General features: G+C 35.1%; 1 protein-coding gene across 10 annotated transcripts in view; it reads right to left on the reverse strand.

Annotated features, from left to right (window-relative positions):
* PEAK1 (pseudopodium enriched atypical kinase 1) overlaps positions 1-16,909 on the reverse strand; it is a 308,265-nt gene that overhangs the window by 133,086 nt on the left and 158,270 nt on the right. For 9 of the 10 annotated variants that reach the window (XM_043921880.1, XM_043921873.1, XM_043921874.1 and 6 more), the window contains one exon: positions 12,943-13,105. The gene's annotated coding sequence lies outside the window, so the exon portion shown is untranslated. Of the gene's footprint in view, positions 1-8,081; positions 8,143-12,942; positions 13,106-16,909 lie in introns of all 10 variants that reach the window. The other variant, XM_043921877.1, reaches the window with a different exon arrangement.

The raw sequence follows: 16,909 nt of genomic DNA on the forward strand, positions 1-16,909 counted from the left end.
GGACACGACTGGCTGAACAATAACAAGAGCAACAAGAAGGACTTTCCTGGTGGTACAGTGAATAAAAATCCACCTGCCAATGCAGGGGACACAGGTTTGATTCCTAGTTGAGGAAGATTCCACGTGCTGTGGAGCAACTAATCCCATACACCACAACTACTGAGCCTGCGCTCTAGAGCCTGTGCTCTGCAACAAGAGAAGCTGCCACAGTTAAACCCACGCACAGCAACTAGACAGGAGTCCCCACTCACTGCAACTAGAGAAAGCGCATACACAGTAACCAAGACTCAGGGCAGCCAAAAACAAATAAATAAAATGAAAATATGTCAACTACATTAAATGCAAATAGTATACACATTAAAGAGATTATCAGAATGGATCTGGAAAATCATGACTCGATTATTTGGTATTTACAAGAAACACACTTCAAATATAATTATATAGGTAGATTAAACTTTTATTTTTTTTTAAGATAGATAGACATGAAGCCACCAATAAACATAAAGCTGGAGTGGTTATATTATCAAATTAGACTTCAGGGTAAAGAAAATTAACAGGAACGAAGAGTAACCTTATATACTAAAAAATGTCAATTCTCCAAGAAGGCATAGCAATTTAAAATGTGTATGCACCTAACAGAGAGATTCAAAATGCATGAAGCAAGAACTGACAGATCTGAAAGGAGAAACAAATAGATAAACTACAATTACATTTGGTAATCTCAGCATTTCTCTCTCAGTAAACAACAGTGAACAAACAGCAATGACACAGAAGAGCTAAACAAGGCCATCAACCAATTGAATCTAACTGACATTTATAGATATTTATCCAACAAAGGCAGCACATACATTCTGTTCAATTTTATATGAAACATTTACCAAGGTATACCATATCCTAGGTCATGAAAGAAATCTTAAGAAATTTAAAAGAACAGAAATCAAGAATGTTCCCTGCCCATAAAAAATAGAAATTAAAAACAGAAGGATAATAGGAAAATATCCAAATACCTAGAAACTGTCTAAACAATCTATGATTCAAAGAGGAATATTTAGAGGAAATTAGAAAATTTTGGGGGGACACTTCCCTGGTGGTCCAGAAGTTAAGATTCTGTGTTTTCACTGTAGGGGATGTGGGTTCAACCCCTGGTCGAGGAACTAAGATCCCACAGCATGCTGTACACAATGCAGCCAATATGTGTGTGTGTTTACATATATACACATACAGAGAGAGAGAGACTAATACACTCCTAATTAAATCTTTACAAACATCTGTAAATTTTACAGGTATATACATACATATTTTAAAAAGTTTTGATATATATTGCTAAAATGCCCTCAGAAAGATCTTTAAATTTTGACTTACAGCTTACTTCCTCTGAAAATCTTTCCCTGATTAGCCCTTTCCCACTGCTCCATCTGTGCAACTATTTGGCTTCATTAAATTACTATTATATTTATTGGACCATATAAGCAATTACTGTTTTAATAAGACATTAGGCCTCTGGGCTATCTGCTTACAAAGCACATGATATCTTAGAGGAAATCTAAGTGAGGAAATAATAAACTTATGGGTTATTAAATGGGTAGAAAAATTGACATAAAAAGATGAGTTATTAGAATTAATTGGGTAACACCCCATTTTCCATGAATGAAGCATATTCTAATCATTTTTAGATTTTCCTATTGTTTTGGTTTGTGTGCCTCATAAGAGGCAGTGGCTTCTGGTACAGTTTGCATTGTCTGTATTATCTTTGGAATTATTAAAAAAAAAAAGTTCAAGCTCTGAAAATTGTATCAAATTCTCTGTATCTTCAAAATTCATATATGCCCTCTCTAGATTTCTATCATGCCTCCCTTATAAGGCATGAAATTGAAGGCTAACTGATGTCATGTGACAGAAAAGTGTAGTAATTCAGAAACACTGGCTGTTGTGTTTTATTCCACTTGTGAAATGAAATCACATACATGAAAATAAGAATAAAGTCTCAAATTGTGCATTTTTGGCATCTGACATTACTCACAAACAATTAGCTAGCACTAATTAGGTCCAATATTGTGAATGTTTCATTAAGAAAAAATTAATTAGCTCTGTTAATTATGAATGTCACAGGAAAATCCAGCCTCAAGCACTCTGATTGTTACTATTTGTTTTTAGGAATCATTTGCTGAGAATTGCTTCCCTTAGTTTTATTTCTATGCCTTAATTATACAATCTTAAAACATGGCAGCCCCTTGTATTATACATTTCCTGCAAATATTAAGCAAATATGCTAAAGCAGGAGCATATTTTACATAACCACACATGTCAGACTAAATGTGAGCCAAGAAAAAGAATGAATGCAACTCATATCTGATTTATATTTGGCAAATACAGAGATATCATAAGCTACTGGTTTAAATGCCTACATGGTATTTCCATGGCAACTGCATAAACATTTTCCCCATAACACACAGCAAACTTCATTCTTTATATCCCATTATTTATTTTTTCCACTCTCAGGGGAAAGCCTAATTTATTCCCTAGGAAAAATCAATCAATGATTTTCTTAATCAGTGGCATTTGAAGAGTAGGCGGCACAGTTCTTTTTATGGAAAAGCAATTTCCACCAACGCTCTTGTTATGTGACAGAGACTAGGGGAGAATAAAAGTACTACTTGCTTTCAGGAAAGTGTGAGTACAAGTTGCAATCTTCAAAGAGAAATGAGAATGTGCATTAGAATATCCACAAAAGGTTGGCCAAAGTGATCACATGCAACTCCAACTTCTCTTTTGTCTGTGCGTGGAGTATCATAGAGATTCCTTTATGTAAAAAAAAAAAAAAAAGCGTTCTTTCATTTCTACAGAGTTTTGGCAGTCTTTAAAAAATTCCTTTGCTGCTTTCCTTGTGTGATAGACATTGTACAGAACTAGAGGCAAGAGAAAGACTACCCACTTAAAAGTGATCAAATGACAGTTCAAAGGAAGAATAAAGGGAAACCACGTCAGGTTCCTTCACTTTGTCTATTCTTTCAGCCTGAGGTAATTATCATGATTCAGATTGCACCGGATGGAAGATATCCCTTATTGGATTTTAACTATCAAATGAACAATTTCCCAAAGTGCTCAAAAGGACAGTGGACCAACTAACATTCTTCAGTGTACTCAGCGCTCAGTGGGTTAGCAGAGGAAGCCCTTTCAGGATGAGTGTACATATTAGCCAGTCCCTTCCCCTGAGCTTGCCTGGCACCACTATGATAGCACTTATCATGTTCTGTTACTGTTTATATGTGAGTCCCTCAGAGGGTCTTTATAACACCCCTCCAATCTGACACAGTTAGATTGCTCTGTGAATAGTAGCATGCTTAATAAGCTAATGGGTTAAATGAATATTTAGCTATAGCATATACACATTTCCTACAATACATAATGCTTCTCACTCAAAAGATTAAACTGTCTTCCAATTATTCCTTCTACCATTTTGATGTTTCTATTCTCATGGGAGTTTCATTACTTCATTTCTATACAGTGAATCTCTTACCATCTCCTCTCTTTCATTTATCTTCAAGGCCTATGTTAAGTTATGAGGCAAGGGCTTTGGGGGTTTTTTTGGCTTTGCTTCTACTGTTCCAGTATCATTTGTTGGAAAGATTAATCTTTCTTCATTGGACTGATTCTGCACCTTGTAAAAAATCAATTGATCATACACACACACACACACACACACACACACACACACACACACAAAGCATCTGCATCTTGTTTCCTTTTAAACATTCCCCATGTGAAACTCACCTGTACTCTAGCACTAGTTATACAATGGCTCATTATTTAACATCAGAGAGTTCTAAAGTACCAGAATGTTTCATGTTTTCTTTCCTATATATGTCAAACCAACAGAAGGAAACAAAAGCTGGGCCTGACTCCAAGAAGAATGAGTTTCTTAGGGAATGAGTGTTTCCTTTCATTTCTACAATTTGGTATTTTTAGATAAGCTCTCCTGTGACCATGTGCCAGAATTGTTAATCTTCAAAATGTACAAGCTGGAATGATAAAAACCAATCCCCACCCCTGCCACCCCCTTATTCTGTGGCTACTGCATGGGGACCGTTAATTCAGAATTAAAACACCAGTAAGGTTAGGACTAACTGGCTTGCCTAGTACAAGCATTTGTGCAGATTTCTAGTTTCTCACCCTTATGAGAAGGTGAGTAACAGAAATAAGGAGACGCTTTGTATTTATCACATTCTTCAATTGCCACATATGTTTAGTGGTATTCTAGCTAGTTATCATTAACTTAAAACATTTACTGCTAATTACAGTTGGTACAAAGAATCAAAGGGTAAAAACTGTGTTTTCAACACCCATAGCTATCCTTTCTTTCACAATAAGATTCCTATCTCTTCCTCTATCATCCCTTATGCCACGGCCAGGTCCTTGGTGAAAGGACTTCTAAGCTCTTTTAGAAGTTCAGATAAACGTCCTCTTTCTGGATCATCTTGTCATGACATTTTCAGAGGCTAACTCTTCCCATACATCACGACTGACTTCTTACTACCTAGTATTGTTGTCTTGCCAGCAATACATTTGTGAAGGGAGACTTTCTACCACACGCTATAGTCATTTCTTGGTCATCTGACTCTACTACAGAGTATTTCTGCTACAATGATCTCAGTAGTAAAGAATTAAAAGAGCTAATGTGAGAGATATAAGCCCACAGAAATAACTGTTTTCCCAACAAAAGTCTTTAAAAATACATTTGAAAACCTACAGAATTAAAGAATTACATTCTTCCAAAACACAATGCAGAATTAACAAGAAGACAGTGGTATTTTAGGTATCAAGAAGAGAACACAGGAGGACAAAGTCATAACACAACAGCAAATCCCCACTATTTTTGTTTTTTTAAGTGAAAGAAGGTTTATTTAAAGAAACACACTCCATAGACAGAGTGTAGGCCATCTTGGAAGACAGGAGAGGCATGAGAAATCTCTACTATTGACTATAGTATGTTGCCTACTCACCTGTGCTATGTTTTGAGTTCATATGAAAAAAATGAATTTAAATGAATATCACATATCATGAAAGATGGAAAAAGTACATCTAGTATATCATTATTTACATTTTATGTTGTTAATGGGTACATACATAAGAGTATATATTCACCAACCTCACAGCATTTTCTCCAGAAAAGGATGACAAGAATGAATTGGAGAAAGATACAAAGGGGATTTCAATTGTTCCTAAATTGTTTTATTTCTTTAAAAAAAAAAAGGGAAAATGTTAGGATTCAATTAATTCTTGGTGGTAAGATAATAATGTTTTTAATATTATTCTGAATTTTTCTGAAGTATGAGAATTTTTAATAATAAAAAATTTTAAGAGCAATAGAAATATACTTAATTACATTTTAGCTTGAAAGTAAAGCAGATTTCTAAACAAAGAAAACATGAGGAAGAACCTTCTTTTGTGGAATAGAGTAGTATCTGACAAAATGCATTTTGAACTACATAATTTGAAAGAATATTTCAAGTGATACTGTAATTTCTGAGAAATACTGGATAAATAGATTTGCCTTTAAGAGCTTCCATTTAATTTTATGTAAAGTAAGGATGTCAAAATAAAATATCTTGGATAACCTCTCCAACTTTAAAAGTCTATGTCTTTTTTTCTTCTAAAGGAGGTAAGTATATCTCTGCACATGTTATTCCTTTCACCTAGAACAGGAATACTCTTTTCCTCTAGATTGTTCCCTGGCAGTAAAATCCTATTAACCAGTAACATTCAGCAGTAGGATTCATTTGTGCTTTGGGAAGTCTTTCCTTACCCTTCCCAAACAGAAAAAGTACTGTCACAGCTCTGTCCTCATATTCCCATTAATCTCTTGAACACTGCTACTTACATGTTTGTCTGCTCTGTAAGAGAAACAGATGCCGGCACCTGCATCTACTCTTCTTTGAATCCCATGTACCCTCCATAGTGACATGTTTATAGCCAAGAGAGAGATAATATACACAAATCACTTAAACTTAATGTTAGCACAAAGTAAATTAAATTTTTTTATCTATTGCAAATGTTATTTTCCCCAACTAAATGTGTGATGAATGAATGAAGTCAGTATGTAAAATGGCATGAAATTATTCCATCAGTCAGATATGTTGATCGTTCCACTGTAAGGTAGGGGTATAACCCAGATGATAGCTTAGTATTCTTTCCAAAAGAATCTGCAGGATCATTTCAAATTTTATGCCCTTTAGTTCAGAAAGCAAGGATAACATAACTTTTCTGGTTCTTCTTTTACTTTTCCTCATATTATTGGAAGCTTGGATCAACAGCTTTTTACAAAGGACATGAAACACTCTTCAGAAGCAAAATCTCAGAAACAAGATACACTAAACCTTGGACTGAAAACTGTTACAAAAAGGGGAACATTTTATCATATACATGTTTGGATAATATGCACTTAGCTGTAACAGTTGATTCAACCCTTGTTCTCAAATAAGGCTGTTTATAGTTCCTATGGTGGAAGAGGGATAGTATGATAACAAGGAGGGGAGAGAGAACTTGGTAAAAAATAGCCAGCAATCCCTCCCAGGAACCCAAGGAAGCAGGAGGGGTAGATCTCAGCACCCCTAGTACTTTCTTGGATCAATCTCCTTAGATGTGGCTCATGAAACAGTTGTTAACTAGGAGATTCTTTGAATCAATGGGATTGTCTTGGGAGTCCACCAGCCAGCCATAAGACCTAGAAATGCCCTTGGCAATATTAAAACCAAAGCAGACAACTGCCATCAGATGGGATGGGAGGTTGGGGGTGGGGGTAGATTTGGAGCTCAAAGCTGCACCCTCAGAGCTTCTAATCAGGTTCTAGTGTAGCTTATCCTAGTCATTTCATTAATCCACAAGTAGCATGACATTGCATTTTACAGGACTGAATTTTCTGGACCATAATTATTAATTAAAATAGGTTTTTTTTTTTAACTTTTTATTTTGAAACAGAAGAGTTACCAGAAGTTGCAAAGATAGTACAGAGAAGCCCTATTTACCCTTGAAAGTTTGCCCTAATAGTCACATCTTGTATAAATATAATACAATATCAAAACCAGGAAACTGACATGGGTACAATGTATGTGTATTCAATGTCATTTCATGATACATGTAGATTACTCTAGCTATCACCACAATCAAGATACAAACTATTCCATCACTGCAAAGATATCTCTTGGTGCTCTTTATAGTCACACCCACCCACCTACCACTCAACCTTCCCAAATCCCTGGCAACAACTGTCTGTTCTCCATCATCCTAATTGTGTCATTTTGAGAATGTCATATAAATGGAATCACACATCATGTGGCCTTATGTCCCTGAGATCCAACCAAGCTGTGATATATATCAGTAGATCATTCCTTTTTATTGCTGATATTGTACTCCACAGTATGGATGTACCACAATTTGTTTAGCCATTTACCTATTGTAGGACATGTTGGTTGGTACAGTCCGTGGCTATTACAAACAAAGCTGGTATGAACAATAATGTACATGTTTTTTGTGAACCTAAGTTCTCATTTTACTGGGTTTAGTGTCCAACAGTGGGATTGCTGGGTCGTATGGTAAGTGTACATTTAGTTTTAAAAGAAACAATCAAATTATTTTCCAGTGTCTGTTCCATTTTATATTCCTACCAGCAATATATGAAAGATCTAGGTTCTTTGTATCCTCATCAGTATTAAGCATTGTTATTATTTTTTATTTTGGCTATTCTAACACGTATACAGTGATAACTCATCATGGCATTAATTTTCATTCCCCAATAGCAAGTGATATTGAATATCTTTTCAAAAATGCACTTCTTTGTCAATGCTATTAAGAGTATATCCTCTTTGGTGAAGTAGTTCTTCATTTCTTTTGCCCATTTTTGAATTGATTGTTTTAACTGTTGAGTTTTGAGGGTCCTTAAGTATTCTACATATGACTTTTTTGTCTTCTCATCCTTTTAACGAGGTCTTCTACAGAGTAAGAGTTTTTAAATTTTGATCAAGTCTGACATCCATTTTTCTTTCTTTTATGGTTGTGCTTTGCTGTCCTAACTATTCTTCACTAACCTCCAGATCCTGAAGATTTTCTCACAGGGAGCCCATCCTGGTGCTCTGTGATGACCTAGAGCTGTGGGATGGAGGAGGAGAGGGATAAACTCAAGAGGGAGGTGATATATGCATAATTATAGCTGATTTGTGTTGTTGTATGGCAGAAACCAATACAACATTGTAAAGCAATTTCCCCCCAATTAAAAACAAACAAAAAAAGATTTTCTCCTACATAAAACTTCTAAAAAGTTTTCTAGTTTTACATTTAAATCTATGATTCACTTTAAGTTAATTTTTGTATAAGGTGAGAATTTGGGCTGAGAATTTAGGTGAGAATTAGGCTTCTTTTTTTTCTATGAATATTCAATTGTGCTCCGTTGCTCAGTCATGTCCCACTCTTTGCAGACCCATGGACTGTAGCCCACAAGGCTCCTCTGCCTATGGAATTTTCCAGGCAAGAATACTGGAGTGGGGTGCCATTTCCTACTAAAGGAGATCTTTCTGACCCAGGGATGAACCCGCCTCTCTTGTGTCTCCTGTATAAGACAGGAGGATTCTTTACCACTAGCGCCATGTTGCTCCTGCACTATTTGATAAAAAGACAGTCCATTCTCCATTGAATTGCTTTTACACTTTCATTAAAAAAAAAAAAAAAATCAACGGGCTATACTTGTGTGGGGCTATTTCTGGGTTATCTATTCTGTTACTGATTTATGTGTCTATCCTACTGCTAATACCAGTCTTGAGTACTGTGGCCTTATAAGTTTTGCAATCGGGTAGAGTGGTTCCTTCCATTTCCTTCTTTTTCAAAGTCATTTTAGCTGTTCAAATTTCTTTGCTTTTCCACATAAATTTAAAAAATTTTGCCAGGATTTTAGGAGTTGATTTAAGTCTATACATCAATTTAGGGAGAACTGATATCTTTAATATGTTGAGTCTTGATAAGTTTTATCTTCTTAAACCTTGATAATAGGTTAATGTACTTAGTGAAAGTGCTCAGTCCTGTCTGACTCTCTGCAACCCCATGGACTATACAGTCCATGGAATTCTCCAGGCCAGAATACTGGAGTGGGTAAGAATACTTAAGGACACTCAGAACTCAACAGTTAAAACAATCAATTCAAAAATGGGCAAAAGACATGAAAAACTATTTCACCTTTCCCTTCTCCAGGGGATCATCCCAACCCAGGGACTGAACCCAGGTCTCCTACATTGCGGGCAGATTCTTTACCAGCTGAGCCACAAGGGAAGCCCTAGAATACTGGAGTGGGTAGCCTATCCCTTCTCCAGCGGATCTTCCCATCCCAGAAATTGAACTGAGATCTCCTGCATTGCAGATGGATTCTTTACCAACTGAGTTATCAGGGAAGTTTTCTACAATTAGAATAAGAACTACCTATTTGAAAAAGACTATATATGAATTTAACAGAAAATGTATGCCACTACTATATTGAAATAGATAACCAACAAGGATGTACTATAGCACAGGAAACTCTGATCAATGTTCTCTAATAACATAAATGGGAAAATAACCTGAAAAAGACTAGATACATGTACACGTGTAACGGAATCATTTGCTGTACACCTGAAACTATACTGTTAACAAACTGTGCTCCAATATAAAATAAAAATTCAAGATGAACTGGTCTCCAAATTCACTACTATTTTTTTTTTAATAGCAGTATCAGAGACTGAAAAACAACGAAGAATTTTGTTAGGATAAAGAGAAAGGCAGATAAGACTTTAAGGGAGGACAGCTGAGTAAACAGGCCAGTTTTACATTTTTTCCTCACCTGTGTTTCCCTTCTCTGTCCTCTATCTCAGATAAATGTGGGTCTAATGATATCATCTTCAAGTATCTTTTCTATTAAATAATAACTACTACTTTACGAACATAATCAGAACAATGAGAAATTACCAACAGAATAAAATTGATGTTGCAAAAGAAAAATAGTATCTTACAGGAACATAATTTCACAAAACTGAAATGAGAATGCTGCTAATAATAAGACCTCTCTCCTTATCTGCCACTGGGTAAATAAAAATTTTAACAAGTTGAAGTTTTGAGGTATTGAATGCTTATAAACTAGAATACACTCCTGGTTAAGAGTTCAGGTTATGGAGCTGACTCTACCTTGGACTAGCAACTTGATGTAGGGCAATTTAAATAACTTCCTTGAGAATGTGTTTCCTCATATGTAAGATGGAGATATTTAATAATATGACCTATGTCAAATAGAGTGGTGAAGCCTCAGATAATGCGTATTAAACACTAATTCCAATGCTTCATATATGGTAATCACTCAGTACACATTAATTACTTTTACGTTAAATTCCTATTTGTCTGGGAAAATTATACCTAGGCTTCCCTTCATAAGGACAGTTTTCCTAAATGGAGCCTATTAAGGTTTATAAATTTAAGATTCTTTATAGGTACATTATTTGCAGTGGTCTACCATCTGCAAGAATATACTCTATTCCCAAGAATCATAATTTTAAGCTAATGAACTTAGATAAAACTGGGTGTTCAATTCAACTTTAACATAGCTAGAACATTATCTTTTAAATTTTAGCCTATTCAGGGTGGCCATGATAGTTTGTACAGTTAGAAATGTGAATTTCTAATTTAGAAATTCTGTCAGTTGCACAGTCAGAAGCCTGATTCCATTCCCTCATCAAAAGCCACAGTTGCTTTGGGATTCTGGATGCACTTAGCTTAGATGGGACCAGAAAAAATAAGCAATATGTAATTCAGGTAGTCTCGTGCATGTGAATTACATGACTTCTGAACTGGACTTGATGGGAGAATGAAGGCAATATTTTTATTTTGTAGAAAGGTCAAGTTCTAATTTAATTTGATCCTTGTTAATATTATGACACTAAAAAACAAATTTGGTAGTGAAAAAAGTGGAAATTAATGATTAGAAAAAGCCACTCCCTGTGGATTTCAATGATCCTATCCATGGTTACCAAAAATCACTGTGAAAGGGAAAGTGTTAGTCGCTCAGTCGTGTCGACTCTTTGCGACCCCATGGACTATACCCCAGCAGGCTCCTCTGTCCATGGAATTCTCCACGCATGAATACTGGAGTGGGTTGCCATTTCCTTCTCCAGGGGATCTTCCCCACCCAGGGATCGAACTCGGGTCTCCTGGATTATAGGCAGATTCATGACCATCTGAGCCACCAGGGAAGCCCTCCAAAGCACTGAAAGATGAATTTAAGTGGAAATAAATGTTTGGTAAGGAGTGGTAAATGTATCATGATAAAAACTTTGACAATATTGTTTGTTTTGGGTTCATTAATGAAGCTGTGGTTATATGAGGTTATAGAATCAGATACAATCAAATGGATAAAGAAAACTTAGATCATTAGTGGAGAAGACATGGAAGTTTGCTGACTTTCTTTTTTCTTTTAGCTGTACCACGTGGCTTGCGGGATCTTGGGTCCTTGACCAGGGATAGAACCCAGGCCCAGGGCAGTGAAAGTGCTGAATCCTAAGCAATGCACCTCCAGGGAATTCCCCAGTGACTTTCTATGTACTATTTGCTTGTATAACTGAATATTCAGCACTTAAGTTTTTGCTATGTTTCAAAAGTTACTTTCTTCAATTTTGTATAATTTTTTAATAGTTGTGACTAGAAAGAATTTGCTCAATATTTTAAAAACGCTAAATGCTGGGAGGTAGTGACAAGCATACAGAAATTCCTAACAATGCCATAAGTAGAAGCTTAACCAATAATTGGATAATTAAAAAGAAAAAAATCAATGTTAAGGTATTTCCTATCTAGGTTAATGTTAGCACAGGGAACATTCCTTACATACTACTTATCCTGGGTTACACTTACCAATTTAAATCATTTTCCTGAAATAATAGGTCCTACATTCCTTAGAATCATTAGGATTAGTCATTGATTGGGGCTGTATTTGATTTTTCACATGTTCTGATTTCACAGCAAGGACCTAGTTTTACTCAATTGCATTCATTCACTACCAAGACACAATGACTCAAGCAAACAAATGGTTATCCCCCAAAACCAAATTAATAGACTTTTCCAATGAATAAAATTTCTAATTGTTCACTAGGATGCCATTAAAAGTTGCTAGCATTTGAGTTTTTACAAAACAGGTGTTGAAACAATTTTGGCCTAAGATCAAGGAGATTTGAGAAGACTGACAAAGAATTTTAAGTCTTTCTGTAATTATTTTCCACTCTACTCAAAATGTAACAATCACTGTGACTTCACAATAAAAAAATAATTCTATAATTTTTTCAAACTTCTCTCTCCTTTTCCATTTTGGATCCTTGTGTCTTTTTTTTTTTTATGACAGAATACTTAAAACCTGGTGTCTTTTATAACCCTAAATTCCTGAGAAGAAGGGGGAGAGGATAAAATAAAGATTAAATTAAAATAAGATGCCAGATATGAAAGGAAAAAGATCAAGAGACCAGATGTCACATAAGGAAACTAAAAAAACAGTACTAAATAAAGTTCAGAAAGTAAGATTATAAAACACTTTCACATGTGATAGAATACTACAGTTTATATAGCCTGAGTTGTTTTTATGAAAGGAAAAAATATCTGGCAAAGGACAGACCTGTAAGTATAGTAATACTACGCCATATTCTTACTCAAATAAGCTTATCTGTTTCTATGTTAAAAGTTGATAACCTGGGGGAAAAAACAACAATTCTTTTAGCTAATATCAGGGTAAAGCATTAAAAGAGAAAATAAAATCCTAACTATGCTAAATAAGTTATAAAATTATCAGCTATCTGCACTTTGGTATTTGTTAAGGTAAATATTTAAAGCTAAAAAGAAATCCTTTCAAGTGATTTAAAGTTCTTGGTGGAAACATGATATGAGAATTCTGGTTACCATTTAAATTTGAAGTACTTCATCCATTTCGGTGACAAAGGTGGTTTTAGCAGCTATAATTACATTCCTTCAAATTTCAAAGTGCTTTGGGTCCTTCCATGATGGATGAATGTCCTTTCTTCCTTGCCTCTCATTCCTTATTTTCTGAAGACAGTGGTGTTTACTGCAAGAGAACAGCACAAAACAGAGCTAAGCTGGAGAGGTAAGCTAGTTTTAAATATATTGGATATTTTCTTTCATTTAGGGTATTCTTAAGTTTACCCTTACTCAATAGTTAAAATTGGACTTATTTAAGAAGTAACTTCTTTACTTAGGAAGTGACATGGATAGAATCTTACACACTCAAGAATTATCCATGACATACCTAAGAATCAAGCAACTTACATGAATCAAACTAGTATTGACGCATTTGAGGCTTTCTAAGATTTCACTTGATTGTCTTCATATATTTCTATTTTTGGCTAAAAATAAAAGAATATGAAACATAAAACTCTACTTCACCTTCATAACAATTCAATTCTAAGTGACAATATCCAACTTTGATACAGTCTCTGTCAAATATGAAAGTATTTATCTCCAATTACAAAAATTTCTCTAGCCACTTTGCAGTTTCACTTTAGGTTTAAGTATAAAATATATTTGTAATTTGGTATACAAAATATCACTTAAGATTAAAATAATAAATTTCTATCTATTTCTGACTGTAAAGCACCAATTACATGCATGTTTAAACAGGCCCAAGCCCTCATTTGCTTTTTCTATAACACTAAATACAAGGAAAATGACCAGAAGAGTTAAGAAAGAAAAAGATAATGTGATAACTTTTAAATGATTCCAGATTGTGCTTACATACTGTAGAATTGAACCTTTCAATAGATTCTAAGACAACAAAGGCACATTTTAAAAAGGACACTTTGGTGCAACATTAAACAATATCTAACTCTGACATTGCTGGGTTATTCATGATGAAAACAATATCCAGTATTCTTACAGTGTTTATATCTATCACTTCAAGTGCTGTATAACAATGATGAGTGTCATGTAGGAGAAATATTACCAAGAAATATATACATATCACTAAAGTCATGTCCAACTCTCTAGAACCCCATGGACTGCAAGATGTCAGCCTCCTCTTTCACTGTTTCCCAGAGTTTGCTCAAAGCCCTGTATCACATAAACAGTGGCAAAATCAGTTATTCCTCTTTCCACTATGAGTTTTTAAAGAAGAAAAATGCAATCAATGCCTATTTTATTTTGAAATTTAAATATGAAAAGATATTGAACTTATACAAATAGTGATAACCTAGAAAAGTACTTTGTGAGAGAGAAGTAAAGTGATTTCCCATGGGTAAGTGTTGTTAGTGACAAAACTGAAATGAGAACCTATATCACCTTACTCTTTCCTAATGCAGTGATCTGTTATCCTCTTATAATCTACCCTGCATTCCTTGAAATAGTCTTTTTCTGAATGCTTTATTCTGATGTGTTTGGTAGAACTCAAACTCCAAATCTGAAATATCCCCTCAACAACTTCTCATGTCTGCTATTACCTTCCACTAGGCCCTATGGAGTCTCCTCCACATGTGAACTTAACTAATCAGCCAAAGATCTGAAAGGAAAGACACACAAATTTTTAGGGTGCCTACTCTGTGCCTCTCCTTTCTAGGGATGTTCACCACTGAATTCCAGAACAACTGGTATGACTTGAATAGGGTTGTACGTTAGATGATAGCAACCAATCAACCAATTGTAGGTTGTAGGTTAGATGGTAGTAACTAACCAACCAGTTGAATTCCTGATTGTGATTATTTTATCCTGATTATGTGGCAGAATGTCTTTGTAGGAAATGCACTCTAGAGTATTGAGTGATGATGCAGTATAATATCAGCAACTTACTCTCAAGTGATTCAGGAAAAATTATCTGTACCATTCTTACAATTTGCATATAAGTTTGATATTATTATAATATAAAAAGAAAAAAATTAATATATCAGTACATCAGTCACATTTCCAAAATGTCTTCTGTGGAAGTTTGATACAGCTAAATGCTTAAAGAAAAAGTAGTTCTATATAGTGAAATAAATTTGGGTAAAGTTACTTGTATTCCTTCTTGGTGATTCACTATACACGTTAGCCTGTCAGATATTCCTACAAATCACACCTTTTTTTTTTTTTTAAGGCATACTTTCATTTATTCATCCTTCCAACCACATAAATTATACTTAAGGCCTACTATATGAAAGGAAATGTTCTAAGAGTAGACAGAAAATAGGGAAGGCAAGATCTCTCCTCTCAGAGAGCCAACATTTTAATACAGAAAGAGACAAGTCAGTAAATGAACAAACTAATTTCAGATGGTGATAAGTACATAGAAGAAAATAAAACTGAGTGTTAAAGGCTGGGAAGGTGGAGGTGCTGTTTGAGGCAGTGTATAAAGGAAGGCCCTCAGGAGAGATAATGTTCAGGTTGAGATGAGCCAGACATGGAAAAATTTATGGGGCGAATTTTCCAGACACAGGAAGACATACATGTTGTAAGACAGGAATAAGCTTATAATGCTCATGAGGAAAAGTTTCTAAATTATCAAAATAATGAAATAAGAATTTTTGAGAAAAATCTCTTAAGTACCATATCCCTCAAAATACATGTGAAAATTGGCCATATTTTAAAACTATTGACTCCTATGTAAAAACAACAATAACATAACAATTACTAAAAATTCTTAACCTATTTTTTTTTTAACTAACTACATGAATTCTCTTTGGATGACAATTTTCTATTATTTCAAAGCTTCTTTCAGAACCAATCCTTATTTTATAATTGAGTGAAAGGTTATTCTCTCTCTGTATGTAAAACGAAATAAATTGCCTGCTTTCCCCTCCCCTGGATGATGTACCAGAGTGTTGGGAAAACATGAAGACATGTAGGCATGAAAAGTATTCCCTGAATGTATATGGAGCTATGTTACTACTCACTCACTGAGGCAACAGCAGCATATACCTAAAATCTCTTCTAGAACTTTGACAGCACTGGATTTTGCACATTGCTAAAAAACAACTTCAATTATAAACCTTAATGAAGGAAAATACTCTTAATCATTCACAGGATTCCCTGGTGGCTCAGACAGTAAAGAATCCGTCTGCAATGCAGGAGACCCAGGCTTGATCCCTGGGTTGGGAAGATCCCCTGGAGAAGGAAATGGCTACCCACTCTGGTATTCTTGCCTGGAGAATCCCATGGACAGAGAAGCCTGGCGGGGTACAGTACATAGGGTCGCAAAGAGTCAGACACAACTGAGAGACGGTCACTTTTGTTTTCAATCATTCAAGGGATAATTGTATATATAAAACCAAAGAAAATCATACACTGCATGTATCAATACTGCTGTACATATTAGAAAAACTCTTGAGTAGTCTAAGAGGGGACTGGAACAGCATGCTAAGCTACATTAGGTGGAAAAAAGAGATTATGCTTTAAAATGTATTTTGTGTTCTATCTGGCTAACAGGGATATGCGGAAGACAATGCAGAAGCAAAGGTAATGAAGGGAAAAGTATATTCTCAAAACTATGAATTAAGAAGAAAACTCCCTAGATTGTGAGTAGGGAAAACCACTAGACCATGCAGGTATGACCTAAATCAAATCCCTAATGATTATGCAGTGGAAGTGAGAAATAGATTTAAGGGACTAGATCTGAGAGACAGAGTGCCTGATGAACTATGGATGGAGGTTCATGAATTGTACAGGAGACAGGGAGCAAGACCATCCCCAAGAAAAATAAATGCAAAAAAGCAAACTGGCTGTCTGAAGAGGCCTTACAAATAGCTGTGAAAAGAAGAGAAACCAGAAGCAAAGGAGAAAAGGAAAGATATACCTATTTGAATGGAAAGTTCCAAAGAATAGCAAGGAGAAATAAGAAAGCCTTCCTCAGTGATCAGTGCAAAGAAATAGAGGAAAACAACAGAAT

This window comes from Cervus elaphus, chromosome 13 (assembly GCF_910594005.1).
Source record: "Cervus elaphus chromosome 13, mCerEla1.1, whole genome shotgun sequence".
NCBI lineage: Eukaryota > Metazoa > Chordata > Mammalia > Artiodactyla > Cervidae > Cervus > Cervus elaphus.